Source organism: Protomyctophum bolini (assembly GCF_963924005.1).
Source record: "Protomyctophum bolini genome assembly, chromosome: 24".
NCBI lineage: Eukaryota > Metazoa > Chordata > Actinopteri > Myctophiformes > Myctophidae > Protomyctophum > Protomyctophum bolini.
In genome coordinates this window covers 4,987,002-4,999,811 of record NC_137885.1, presented here as the reverse complement: position 1 = coordinate 4,999,811, position 12,810 = coordinate 4,987,002, and the positions used below count along the sequence as shown (strand labels likewise).

Here is a 12,810-nt window from a genome sequence, read left to right as displayed (position 1 = left end):
GCATTCAAGATGGACGCCTAAAGCACATGCGCGTTATAGTGGAATGGCCAGAAATCCCCGGCACCCAAGCGCCATACCAGCTTCGTCCAGCAGGCGGAACTCATTGTGTTAATGATCTTAAATCCCTTCTTTTTTATTTTAGTAATAGTACAGCATAAACATTACAGAGACTTTAGTTGTCACTGCACGATACTTTAATATAGTTTATTTATTATTTGCATCGCCCTCACTGCTAACAATGTATTTAGAACCCATTATGTTATAATTTAGCTATTGAAAAATAGTTGATCTACAAGCTCATAGCTTGTAAGTCTGCTATTTTAGAAAAATCGTGAAAATATTTATTTCAGAAAACTGGAGGATTTAGAAGATTTTTTTTAAATGTTGAGGTCCGGCCTAAATGGGTTAAAACTCCAGCCATGCATGGCCAGCACTCCAGCGCTGTTTTCTGCCCCCTCAATGTCGGCACCCTCTCTGTAAAAAATCCCTGGGTCTTACATACTGTAGGAGCACTTTTCATTGGTCCAGAGACAACAGGGCTTACTTAAGAACAGTTTTCAATTGGTCCAGAGTCTAAAATGGATAATAGGGACACATTTACTGTGTATTTAAATTGGTAAAAGGTGCATTGACTGCATTTATATAGCGCCTTTATCCAAGGCGCTTTACATAGATTGTGCATCACATTCACCCGTTCACGCACACGTTCACACACCGATGGCGACGGAAACCATGCAAGGCACCAACCTGCACGTCAGGAGCAATTAGGGGTTCAGTGTCTTGCTCTCGAGGACACTTCGACACTAACTCTGGTGATGATAATGAGGCCATCTCTACTGTGTCTAACAAGGATAATAAGGACATGGAGCTGGAGCTGATTCCCAACAGCCTGTCGGACTCGGACCCAGAGGTCAACCTGAACGACCCCAACCACCAGCTGACCGACGAGAAGAGGCGCTCCGCACGCAAGAAAGAGTGAGTCCCATAGACTTAATATATTTAGAGAGAGAGAGAGAGAGAGAGAGAAAGAGTCCCTAGACTTAAAGGCACACTTCACCCTTTTTGCAAAAATATATATGTTAATGACATTTAGGAGCTTTAGAACACTTTCCTGGGGGTCTTTATGTGTGTAATATGTGGTTTTAGATATTTTAGATTGTAGCAGTGAGCCTGTTGTCTCTGATGTCATGGACACTGGGCTCACTTCCTTCCTGGACTACATGTTGTCTCAGTAAGACAGCTCTCCCCCCTATCCACAAGGAGGAGCAGTGCACCAAAGAATTATGGGAATTGTAGTCCAGGAAGGTAGTGAGACCAGTGTCCATGACATCAGAGACAACAGGCTCACTGCTACAATCTAAAATATCTAAAACCACATATCACACACACATTAAATACCCCCAGGAAAGTGATCTAAAGCTTCTAAACGTCATTAACATATATTTTTTTGCAAAAAGGGTGAAGTGTCCCTTTATCATGCAGAGAGACAGAGATTTACCATAGACTTATTATGTTACGACCGTCGTTGTCTAGGGTAAAAAATTGTTCATTCCACAGATCAGCGCTGTAGTAAATTATTTATGAACTCCGACCACAGAGACTGAATGATAACACAGTGTGGTGCGTGTGTGTGCTGTATGTGCGTGTGTGTGTGTGCGTGTGTGTGCGTGTGGTGTGCGTGTGTGTGTGTGCGTGTGTGTGTGTGTGTGTGTGTGTGTGTGTGTGTGTGTGTGCGTGTGAGTGTGGTGCGCGTGTGTGTGTGCGTGTGTGTGTGTGTGTGTGTGTGTGTGTGTGTGCGCGTGTGGTGCGTGCGTCTGTGTGTCTTTCAGGTACATCATGGCAGAACTGTTGCAGACTGAGAGAGTTTACGTCAGAGACCTTCAGGAGTGTATAGAGGTCTGTCTGTCTGTCTGTCTGTCTGTCTGTCTGTCTGTCTGTCTGTCTGTCTGTCTGTCTGTCTGTCTGTCTGTCTGTCTGTCTGTCTGTCTAGTGTCTACCCGTATTATATCTTTAATTCTTGATAGTGTAAAATGAAATAACTCGACCCTCTCAAAAGTGAAATTATCCCCCGAGCGCACAGGACAAAGTTCTCCGCCTTTTTCAATCAGTAACGCCCAGCGCTCAAGACGGAGATTATTGCATGGCATCGCTCCACAGGGCTGGGAGCGTCTGTTGCTCCACAGGGCTGGGAGCGTCTGTCGCTCCACAGGGCTGGGAGCGTCTGTTGCTCCACACGGCCGGGAGCGTCTGTTGTTCCACAGGGCTGGGAGCGTCTGTAGCTCCACAGGGCTGGGAGCGTCTGTTGCTCCACAGGGCCGGGAGCGTCTGTTGCTCCACAGGGCTGGGAGCGTCTGTCGCTCCACAGGGCCGGGAGCGTCTGTCGCTCCACAGGGCCGGGAGCGTCTGTCGCTCCACAGGGCCGGGAGCGTCTGTCGCTCCACAGGGCCGGGAGCGTCTGTCGCTCCACAGGGCCGGGAGCGTCTGTTGCTCCACAGGGCTGGGAGCGTCTGTCGCTCCACAGGGCCGGGAGCGTCTGTTGCTCCACAGGGCTGGGAGCGTCTGTCGCTCCACAGGGCTGGGAGCGTCTGTTGCGCAACACTCAATGTTATTTTACGGTGGGACGTTATCGGAAATGTCCCCCCCCTCATGGAAAATCTTAAAACCTGAATAACTCTTGATCTTAAATCATTACGTCCAATTCTAAGAAAAGATCATGTGTTGGACGGCCCACCGCGGTCCCGTCGCTAGTCGCGTTAGATTTTTAATCATACCTCCTGTCGTCGATCGCCTCAAGAGTGTTTCGGCTACATCGAGCTGCTTCAGCCACATCCGGGATAACATCCGGTCCGTCGCTAAATGTGCTCCGCCGCTATATAAATCGCTGGGCGCTATGATCTAATGGATTAAATAACCCTGGGGGCGTTCGGGGTGTTAAACAACACCGATACCAACTTTGTGGATGAAATCTTTTCCAATGACTCAAGAGGCTAAGGGCTGTATTTTGCGTGTCTTAAGTACCAGGTCTTATTCCCTAACTTGAGTAAACTAAAGACCTGGATCAATGCTCTTTGGCCACTCAGAATAGCCAAATGGCATTGATCACGCCTCCAGGTCTTTAGTTTACTCAAGTTAGGTAATAAGACCTGGTACTTAAGACACCCAAAATACAGCCCTAAATCTCATGGTCCGTGACTCAAATAATGTCAAATTGAATAATGGACCTTGATGTGGAAAGGGGCTGAACACCTCCGCCGTTCTATAATTATGAAATTAATGTGTTCTGTGTGTGTTTCCAGACCTACCTGTGGGAGATGACCAGTGGTCCAGAGGACGTGCCTCCCGGTCTGTCCAACAAGGACGACGTGGTTTTTGGAAACATTCAGGACATCTACGACTTCCACAACAGGTCACATTCAATTCTTTAACTTTCCAGTTTTCTGTGAGGTGACGGTACTTCGTTAGACACCCCGGAGTCGTTTTTTTATGTGCAATGGTGTATTCACTTTGTATTTAGGGTTTTCTTCCTGGAGGCTGAACCCTCCTTGACAGTCCAAACGGGCCAATGGAATAAACAGTATAATATATTGACACCACACTGTCGGATTTTCCAATGTGTGTAATTTCTATATGTATTTGTGCAGTATTTTTCTGAAAGAGTTGGAGAACTACGAACAACTGCCTGAGGATGTGGGACACTGCTTCGTTACCTGGGTAACCACTGTGTGTGTGTGTGTGTGTGTGTGTGTGTGTGTGTGTGTGTGTGTGTGTGTGTGTGTGTGTGTGTGTGTGTGTGTGTGTGTGTGTGTGTGTGTGTCCCCGTGTGTCTGTGTGTCTGTGTGTGTGTGTGTGTGGGGACATGCATGGGCTGTAAATGAAAGTCCTTTCATATGCCTTCGCAGCACATGTTTGACTGTTTGTAGCCAGAGATCCCATAGCTTACATATGTAGCGTTGACAGATCCCATAGCCCGAACTCCACAAAACGCTAATAAACAATTGCTTACATTTTTGGAAAGACAAAAAGAGGCGTCACAGTTGTGTACTACATATGCTAACGGTGTCTGTCTGTCTTGTCTGTCTGTCTGTCTGTCTGTCTGTCTGCCTGTCTGTCTGTCTGTCTGTCTGTCTGTCTGTCTGTCTGTCTGTCTGTCCGTCCCAGGCTGATAAGTTCCATATGTATGTAACTTATTGTAAAAACAAGCCAGATTCCAGTCTACTAATCCAACAACATGGGACCGCCTTCTTTGAGGTGAGACCACACCCCCTTTTAAATCACTTTGATATCAGACCACACCCCCTTCTTACTCATGCAATTGCCACTATTACAATACTATTGTATGTAACTGCTGTAACAATTACCTTTACTTGTACTACGATTACCTTTACTACTATTCCTATCACTACTACTACTACTACTACCACCACTGGAGATGTGCCATTCCAGAACTTCACAGGCCCTGCCATTGACTATAGAGGCTATTATGGGCTGTATTTTGCGTGTCTTAAGTACCAGGTCTTATTACCTAACTTGAGTAAACTAAAGACCTGGACACGCAAAATACAGCCCTCTGTGTGTGACATCATTGTACCCCGAGGTTGTGGGAATGCCTACTGAGTGGCACAAAACGACGTCCTGGACTTGACAGCCCATACATCCAAACATATCTGATTGTAGTAAACTACGTTAAACTCATAACCGTTGCAGCTGTACAGTATGCTTGAATTCTCTTTCAATCTGCAAAGTTTTTGTTTCATTAAAATCCACCGTAGACATGTTATGAGCTACTTTCTGTTAAAGGTTTTATGACATTCATTTTCATTTACTTCTCTTTTTCTTTTTTCTTTTAGGTTTTATGACCTTAATTACACCCAAAAAACCTGAACTTTGAACATTCTTTTTTCTGTGGTCTGAAGTTTTCTTTGGGGTTTGGAAGCCTTTTGAGCTACAATGAAAACAGGCAACACAGTGAAAACAGTGACATCTGCTGGCACCTGTTTGAGCCAGAAAACCCCAGATCACAGAAAATCTACTGAATGTTAAAAGTTCATGTTTTTTGGGTGCAATTGAGATCAGAAAACCTAAAAAAAATAAGAACAATTCCAAAACTTTTTTTTAATGTCACAATCCCTTTAAGAAATTCTGTGCAGGTGAAGTGTCAGAGTTTGCAAGCACGCTTGTTTTCAGTTTCGCAACGTGCCGCTGCCTCCTGCATTATGTGCATTTTCTTTAAACGGGTGGTACGCAGGACCGCTGAGTGATTTCCAACGAGCGCTTCCAAACTCAAATGCTCCATGCTGCTTGATGATTTTTTTAATTTTTGCCTCAGTTTTCATTAAGAAAGTGGGACACAAAAAGCTGTGGCTTTTCAGGGAAAAGATCAGGGAAGTGTGAAGTTGTGAAATGGCACATCTGTACTACTACATTCCTACTATAATTAATACTACTCTGAACATAAGAACACGTCCATAATAACACAGAATGTTAAATGTCGCCGTATGTGTGTACGTGTGTGTGTGTGTGTGTGTGTGGGTGTGTGTGTGTGTGTGTGTGTGTGTGTGCGCGTGCGTGTGTGCGTACACGTGTGCGTGTGTGTGCGTGCACGTGCGTGTGTTTGTGTGTGTGTATGTATGTGTGTCAGGAGGTGCAGAGGAGACATGGTTTAGCTAACTCCATCTCCTCAGCTCTCATCAAGCCAGTTCAGAGAATCACCAAATATCAACTACTACTAAAGGTACTACTAATTATACTACCATTGCTACACTAATGATACTACTATATTAATAAAGGTACTACTAAGTATGTGTTTTAATTGTGTCACATATCCCGTTCTCTCTCTGTACGGGTAACAACAACATAGCTCAATACTCTATTCAGAGTCCATAGAGCACGGAAGTCCTGACGTCACTCTTTCATCCCCGTTAAGTTAATGTTGCTTTTCACGGGAGTTTGGCGTTTATGTTTGCACCCAACGCACTGTGTGTGTGTCTGTGTGTGTGTGTGTGTGTGTGTGTGTGTGTGTGTGTGTGTGTGTGTGTGTCTATGGCTGTGTGTGTGCGTGCGTGCGTGCGCGTAGGAGCTGTTGTCTTGTTGTGAAGAAGGGAAAGGAGAAATTAAGGAAGGATTGGACGTGATGCTCAGCGTTCCCAAGAGAGCTAACGATGCTATGCATGTCAGCATGTTGGAGGGTAACATTTCAACTCTTTATTAACAATTCTATGCACGTTAGCATGTTGGAGGGTAACATTTCAACTCTTTATTAATGCTGCTATGCATGTTAACATGTTGGAGGGTAACATTTAAACTCTTTATTATCTAGAAATGCACTCTCTCTCTCTCGAGATGCCAACTTGCGCCTTGCACACAAGTAGACCATGTATGGCCTACACTGGCTGTTGGAGGACACCAACATACATAAATATGGGAGGGGCACGGTGGCACAGTTGGTAGTGCTGTCGCCTCACAGCTAGAAGGTCCTGGGTTCGATTCCCGCTCTGGACGCTGTGGGTGCTGGGGGCGTGTTTCCTCCTCCGCGTCATCAGTGCCCATACCCGAGGCGGGGTTGGCGAAAGGGCCTTTCTGTGTGGAGTTTGCATGTTCTCCCCGTGTCCCCTTGGGTAGGTACCCTCACAAAAACATGCAGTAATCCTGGTCTCTAAAACTACCTCCCCCCTGGCCAGCCGGGGCGCCTGATGGAGGGGAAAGGAACTGGTCGGAATAACGTGTTCCTTCCACGCGCTACGTCCGGCCGGGGAAATTCCCCTTTGTCAGGTGAAAAGAAGCAGCTTGGACTCCTCATGCATGGAAGGAGGCATGAGGTCAGTCCGCTGCCCCCCCCCCCCCCCAGGTTGGCAGAGGAAGTGTAGCGCCCAGGATTACATTCGATAATTGGCACTGGGTGAAAAAACTGGGTTGCAAAATTGTGGGATAAAAATTATAGAATAAAAATTAAAATAAATACCCCCTATTGACCTTATACCAACCTTGAAACATACTTTAGTTACGTCATCCAGAACAGTGGTCCCTTATTGGCCTGGTGGAGTACACCGACATACATACATACCCAGCCGATCACAGTACGTGCGTGCTCTGCTTGCACAAGCAATGATGCTATGCATGTTAGCATGTTGGAGGGGGACTCTAGATGAAGGTAGACAGTGTAGTCAGTGTTTCCTATTGTGTTCTAGGTCTAGAGGAAGTTACACAGATGATTGTGTCCTAGATATTTCCAGGTCTGGAGCAAGTTACACAGATAATTGTGTCCTATAGGCCTATATTTTTGTATCATAAATGCATATAAATAAAGTAAGACAAACTAGAAAGGTATTAAAAGCACAATGCAATGAAACAAGAAAGAAAAAACAACCTACAAACAAAGAGAAGAAAGCAGCACAGCACAGTAAACTATAGATACACAATACAGCGTATATAGAACACATTTATAAACACACAACACACATGGGGCACATCAGAAGGACAGCTGGGGCTCTCTCTCCAATCCAATGAATCACTTCCTTTATAAATCATCAGAGTAGATAGATCCATGGGCAAGTAATCTATCAGCGGCTGCCATATATTCATAGTCGGCAGTGAGTCTTTCCATATTATTTTAAGATCTAGAGGGAAGTTACACAGATAATGGTGTCCTATTTGTTCAGGTCTAGAGGAATTTACACAAATAATGGTGTCCTATATGTTTAGATCTAGAGGGAAGTTGCACAGATAATGGTGTCCTATTTGTTCAGGTCTAGAGGGAAGTTACACAGATAATGGTGTCCTATTTGTTCAGGTCTAGAGGGAAGTTACACAGATAATGGTGTCCTATTTGTTCAGGTCTAGAGGGAAGTTACACAGATAATGGTGTCCTATTTGTTCAGGTCTAGAGGAGGGCCTGGAGGTACACGGGGAGCTGCTGCTACAGGACTCGTTCCAAGTATGGGATCTGAAGTCTCTGATCAGGAAGGGGCGGGACCGGCACCTCTTCCTGTTTGAGCTGTCACTCATCTTCAGCAAGGAGATGAAGGACTCGTCGGGCAAAACCAAATACATCTACAAGAACCGACTGAGGGTAAATATGCACTAACCAAATACATCTACAAGAACCGACTGAGGGTAAATATGCACTAACCAAATACATCTACAAGAACCGACTGAGGGTAAATATGCACTAATCAAATACATCTACAAGAACCGACTGAGGGTAAATATGCACTAACCAAATACATCTACAAGAACCGACTGAGGGTAAATATGCACTAACCAAATACATCTACAAGAACCGACTGAGGGTAAATGTGCACTAACCAAATACATCTACAGGAACCGACTGAGGGTAAATATGCACTAACCAAATACATCTACAAGAACCGACTGAGGGTAAATATGCACTAACCAAATACATCTACAAGAACCGACTGAGGGTAAATATGCACTAACCAAATACATCTACAAGAACCGACTGAGGGTAAATATGCACTAACCAAATACATCTACAAGAACCGACTGAGGGTAAATATGCACTAACCAAATACATCTACAAGAACCGACTGAGGGTAAATATGCACTAATCAAATACATCTACAAGAACCGACTGAGGGTAAATATGCACTAATCAAATACATCTACAAGAACCGACTGAGGGTAAATATGCACTAACCAAATACATCTACGAGAACCGACTGAGGGTAAATATGCACTAACCAAATACATCTACAAGAACCGACTGAGGGTAAATATGCACTAACCAAATACATCTACAAGAACCGACTGAGGGTAAATATGCACTAACCAAATACATCTACAAGAACCGACTGAGGGTAAATATGCACTAATCAAATACATCTACAAGAACCGACTGAGGGTAAATATGCACTAACCAAATACATCTACAAGAACCGACTGAGGGTAAATATGCACTAACCAAATACATCTACAAGAACCGACTGAGGGTAAATGTGCACTAACCAAATACATCTACAAGAACCGACTGAGGGTAAATATGCACTAACCAAATACATCTACAAGAACCGACTGAGGGTAAATATGCACTAACCAAATACATCTACAAGAACCGACTGAGGGTAAATATGCACTAACCAAATACATCTACAAGAACCGACTGAGGGTAAATATGCACTAACCAAATACATCTACAAGAACCGACTGAGGGTAAATATGCACTAACCAAATACATCTACAATAACCGACTGAGGGTAAATATGCACTAATCAAATACATCTACAAGAACCGACTGAGGGTAAATATGCACTAACCAAATACATCTACAAGAACCGACTGAGGGTAAATATGCACTAACCAAATACATCTACAAGAACCGACTGAGGGTAAATGTGCACTAACCAAATACATCTACAAGAACCGACTGAGGGTAAATATGCACTAACCAAATACATCTACAAGAACCGACTGAGGGTAAATATGCACTAACCAAATACATCTACAAGAACCGACTGAGGGTAAATATGCACTAACCAAATACATCTACAAGAACCGACTGAGGGTAAATATGCACTAACCAAATACATCTACAAGAACCGACTCAGGGTAAATATGCACTAACCAAATACATCTACAAGAACCGACTGAGGGTAAATATGCACTAATCAAATACATCTACAAGAACCGACTGAGGGTAAATATGCACTAATCAAATACATCTACAAGAACCGACTGAGGGTAAATATGCACTAACCAAATACATCTACAAGAACCGACTGAGGGTAAATGTGCACTAACCAAATACATCTACAAGAACCGACTGAGGGTAAATGTGCACTTATGTAACATAACTTTACATATGCCGTACATAACAATGAAACATAACTTTACAAATACATAACACAATTACATATAAGTTGTATTGTGTTAACATGCTCTACCACAGAGATTGTATGAGTTATATTTTGTTAACATACTCAGTTATATAATGATATAGGTTATAGGCTTATGGGTGTGTGTCTGTGTGTGTGTGTGTGTGTGTGTGTGTGTGTGTGTGTGTGTGTCAGACATCAGAGCTGGGCGTAACGGAACACATCGAGGGAGATCCCTGTAAGTTCGCTCTCTGGGTGGGACGCACCCCCACCTCGGACAACAAGACTGTCCTTAAGGTCTGTATACACACACACACACACACACACACACACACACACACACACACACGACCTCTGCATCCACGGGATGCGTTACTGTACTCGGCATGCGTGTGTACATGTGATGTCGTTGAAGTGGGACTCATAAAATGTCCCTGGGACTCATCTAAAAGACCATCCCTGCATCCCGGGACTTGGAAAGCCTATTTACATCACTGCACACACACACACACACACACACACACACACGCTTGACTAGAGGAACGTTGATCAAAGTTTATCGATTGTGAATCAATCATAGACAGTATATTGATCATAACTACACATATTGATTATAGTTATTATAGTTACATTGTGATACCAATGTATTGATTACAAACAGACCACGGTTCATTGATTATAGTGTATCGACGGTATAACGAGACGTGATTGGTCGGTGCGTTGCAGGCGGCCTCGCTGGAGCTCAAACAGGATTGGGTGAGGAGCGTTCGTCAGGTGATCCAGGAGAGGCGGGGCCACCTGAGAGGCGCGCTGAGGGAGCCAATCCCGTTGCCCAAAACGCCCGGCCCCACGTTGTCGCGGCAACGCAGCATCACTCGCAGGTTAGACACGTGCACGCACGCACGCACGCACGCACACACACACACACACACACACACACACACACACACACACACACACACATACACACCTTACAGGTCTGTAACTCTGAGTGTACAAATGGAACCAAATGGACCCTTACAGGTCTGTAACTCTGAGAGTGTACAAATGGAACCAAATGGACCCTTACAGGTCTGTAACACTGAGAGTGTAGGGGTCCATATTATGGTTCCATTTGTAAACTTAAAGGAATAAGGTTGAGAATCATTGTTGGTTGTTGGTCTGTCTACGTTTTTAAACCATTTCACAACTGTTGTCTCTCTCTGTGTGTGTGTGTGTGTGTGTGTGTGTGTGTGTGTGTGTGTGTGTGTGTGTGTGTGTGTGTGTGTGTGTGTGTGTGTGTGTGTGTGTGTGTGCGTGTGTGCGTGTGTGTGTGTGCGTGCGTGCACAGGGACACCAGTGAGGATGCAGACAGTGTAGGAGATGCCAGCAGTCAGCCAGACACCGTCTCCATTGCCTCCCGGACCTCCCAGAACACCGCAGACAGTGACAAGGTACACACACACACACACACACACACACACACACACACACACACACACACACACAGCATGGGTATCTGACTGAGTCCACACCTACGCAGCTATTTCTAAATAAAACAAGTTAATATTATATCAGCTTGCATTCCATTCTCTTGCACATTGTACCTTAGTGGTAGCTTTCTGTAGTCTGGTACGGTGGGGGAGAGGAGAGGAGGCTTAGTGTCCCAGTGTGGCTTAGATTTACATAATTTACATATAGCGTTAATATCACAAAAGGTTGCTATAATGTATTTCAGATGCACCGTGGATGAAAAAGTTATTTACAGGGGTGACCTGAGACAAACAGTATATATGCTTAAAGGTAGAGTAAGTGATTTCACTTAATTCAAATATCACTTATTTTTTTGTTTTGTTGTGATAATCCTCTCTACTATAGAGTGTGCTGACCATATAAGGAGTTCCTCCCTGTCCCCAGTTAACCCCTGGGGGTCAAAAAACCTTAGGTTTCGTTTTTGACTCTCTATCCTGATTGGACGAAGGCTTAGGTCCCACAGCCAAAAACGAAACCTAAGGTTTTTTGAGTGAAATCACTTACTCTACCTTTAATGAAACAAACGTACTTACTTATTTTTGCCTTATTTCTCTACTGTATCTACACCAAATCTCATTGCGAAAATAGCAGATTAGAAGGTCCTGTGTTCGATTCACACTGGGTTCTCTCCTCCACCGTCACCAGTGCCCATACCCTAGGCGGGGTTGGCGAAAGGGCCTTTCTGTGTGGAGTTTGCATGTTCTCCCCGTGACCCCTATAGGGTAGGTATACCCTCACAAAAATTATATGCAGTAATGCTGGTCTCTAAACGGCCTCCCCCTGGCCAGCCAGTTTTCCACGTGACACATACCGTGTCCTAGGGGTAAAGGATTACCCCACCCGTCCCACATACCGTGTCCTAGGGGTAAAGATTTACCCCACCCGTCCCACATACCGTGTCCTAGGGGTAAAGATTTACCCCACCCGTCGCACATCTCGCGGGACAGTTCCGAAAATGAGTCATTTGTCCCGGACATTTTGTGCTGCAACTAAGTGATCATTGACAAAATACATATATTTTTTTTATTCAATGCCTAGTTCTAATGACCCTGTTTAAAGAGAAAAAAATACTGCGACATCCATAAATCAATGTGCACGTGTTGCGACGTCTTTTCCTGCATATCATGTAGCTGTTAAAATCATAAGGAATATCCCCCACAGGCTGCTGAAGGTTAATAATAACACAATGTAATACATTAGGCCTAGGCCGCAGGGTCCATGTGTGTGTGTGGATGAAAAGGTAATTTACATGGAGAGCCACTGATCTAAACATTAATCAAGGAGGGTATTAATCTTTGAGGGTTGTTGTTGTTGCTATTTACACCTGAGGGCGAGAAGCGCCCTCGCTCCAAAGGGCGAGGTTGTGCGCACGCACCCGCCTGGGTGACGGCAGTCTGCTGGGCGAGCGCTGGCGCTTTGGCATGCGGTGGTCAGATCAACATATGGAATGAATTCTGTACTGGCCATTTAT

The 12,810-nt window shown here is 44.6% G+C and overlaps 1 pseudogene across 1 annotated transcript in view; it reads left to right on the top strand.

Annotated features, from left to right (window-relative positions):
• LOC308311958 (kalirin-like) overlaps positions 1–12,810 on the top strand; it is a 65,701-nt pseudogene that overhangs the window by 29,085 nt on the left and 23,806 nt on the right. The window contains exons 27-37 of the transcript XR_013966267.1: positions 851–975; positions 1,830–1,896; positions 3,297–3,406; positions 3,642–3,711; positions 4,159–4,248; positions 5,639–5,731; positions 6,074–6,185; positions 7,875–8,065; positions 10,023–10,124; positions 10,554–10,708; positions 11,158–11,260. The product of XR_013966267.1 is annotated as a kalirin-like (transcript). The remainder of the gene's footprint in view (positions 1–850; positions 976–1,829; positions 1,897–3,296; positions 3,407–3,641; positions 3,712–4,158; positions 4,249–5,638; positions 5,732–6,073; positions 6,186–7,874; positions 8,066–10,022; positions 10,125–10,553; positions 10,709–11,157; positions 11,261–12,810) is intronic.